Below are 2,063 nucleotides of genomic sequence, written 5' to 3' on the forward strand. Positions count from 1 at the left end.
GCATATAACCTAGTATATAAAAGGGTTTTACACTTTTGTAACTAGAACTCTCATACAAGGGCTGGTGGACCTGTAAAAGGATGCAACCCCTGTGAAAAATGGTATGGTGTTTCACAAAAATTTGAAAATAGAAATACTGTCTAATCCAGCAATCCCACTAGAGGTATATATCCTAGAGAAATAATAGTCACGACAGAATAAAAATATGAACACCCATGTTTATCACAGCATTAGTCACCATGGCAAAAGATGGAAACAACCTGAGTGTCCACGACAGATAAACAAGTAGACATATAGGAAGTACATACACATAAAGGAGCTCTGGGAGAATAGTGCTTATGAGTCTGGCTGTTAACCTCAAGGTCAGCAGTTCAAAACTACCAGCCATTCTGCGGGAGAAATATGAGGCTTTCTGCTCTCGTAAAGATTTACAGCCTCAGAAATCCTATACAGGGTTGCTATGAGCCAGAACCAACTCCACGGCACACCACCACCAATCACCATCACATGCACATAATGGAATACTATGCAACATTAAAGAAAAATAACATGAATGAACACTAGCACATTATGTTGAGTTAAATAAGTCAATCAAAAAAGGGCAAATACAGTATGACATGATTATAAACCATCAAGAAACATTCTTTGATGGTTTTCATAGAAGGCAGGCCAAGAGAGGGTAAATGACTAACTACAGGGTAACACATATTACTAGTATGAAGGGGAACACAATATATAGTAACTAGAGGTCAAAGAAAATGATGAAAAAAAATGATCAATTTTTTTTCAAATGATCTCGGCAGAGTAAAAGAGTTAATGACAACAGAGGCAAATATTATTATATACACAATAATGCAATAACAATATTTTACTAGTTAAAGCTTGCATATATATATATAAGTAAACAGATATGGGAAGGAGAATGGGACTATGTCCATGAACATATAGAGGTCAGACAAAGGCTATTGCTACATATGTATTTACCTATGTGGGTTTGAACCACAATGTTGGCAGTTCAAGCTCATCAGCTGCTCCTCAGAAACCTAATAAAGGGTTGCTGTGGGTTGGAACCAACTCAAAAGCACATAACAACAACAATGCTGTAAATATATTCATGAATATAGTAGAAGAGAAAGGAGGCAAAACTGCTTGGTGGTGGTGGTTATGTACTGTGGAGTCGGAACTGACTAATAGCGACCCTGTACAGGGTTTACAAGGCTGTTAATCTTTACTGGAGCAGAAAGCCTCATCTTTCTCCCACGGAACAGCTGGTAGTTTCAAACTGCTTATCCATAGCCAAATCGATAGTCTCAAGGGACACCAGAGTCAATTAACATAGCACAATCCACAAAGACAATGTTCTAGATCTTACTTTATTGTTGTGGTTAAGTGTATAGAGTCAGCTCAGAGTCACAGCAAGCCCATATAGGGTTTCCAAGGAGCTGCCTACCTTGTGGTTCAAACCAACTTTGCAGTCCAGCTCATTATCCCACAGCACCATACTCTAGTAAGAAACAATTTGGGTCATAATTGTTTGTGAGTGACCATGTAAGGTATTTTTGTTGGTTTCTTCCTGTCCAGAGCAAAGAAGACTGAAGGAAAGTAACGATGTACTGGAACAATTAGTCCAATGAACTAAGGAATTCTGTGAACTTCAGCGTTCACAACCCTGAGAACAGGAGAGCTAGCTACCACCCAGATCTGAAAGGGATCAAATTAGAAGTTCTTGGGTAAAGGTACAGAAAAATGTGGACTAAAACTCAAAATTATAAAAAAAAAAAAAAAAAAAGACAAAGCTTACTGGTAACTAGAGATGGGTGGGGCTCTAGAGACTATGTTCTTTTGTCACCTTTCAGGTCTGGGATTGAACTCACCTCTGTGACTTAATTTTCAGCCAAACATTATAGGCGGTTGGTTTTGTATATATGCTCTTTATTATGTTGAGGAATTTTCCTTCAATTCCTATTTTGTTGAATGTTTTTATCAGGAATGGATGTTGGATGTTGTCAAATGCCTTTTCTGCATCAATCGATATGATCATGTGGTTCTTTTCTTTTTTCTTA

This window comes from Chrysochloris asiatica, unplaced genomic scaffold (assembly GCF_000296735.1).
Source record: "Chrysochloris asiatica unplaced genomic scaffold, ChrAsi1.0 scaffold00032, whole genome shotgun sequence".
NCBI lineage: Eukaryota > Metazoa > Chordata > Mammalia > Afrosoricida > Chrysochloridae > Chrysochloris > Chrysochloris asiatica.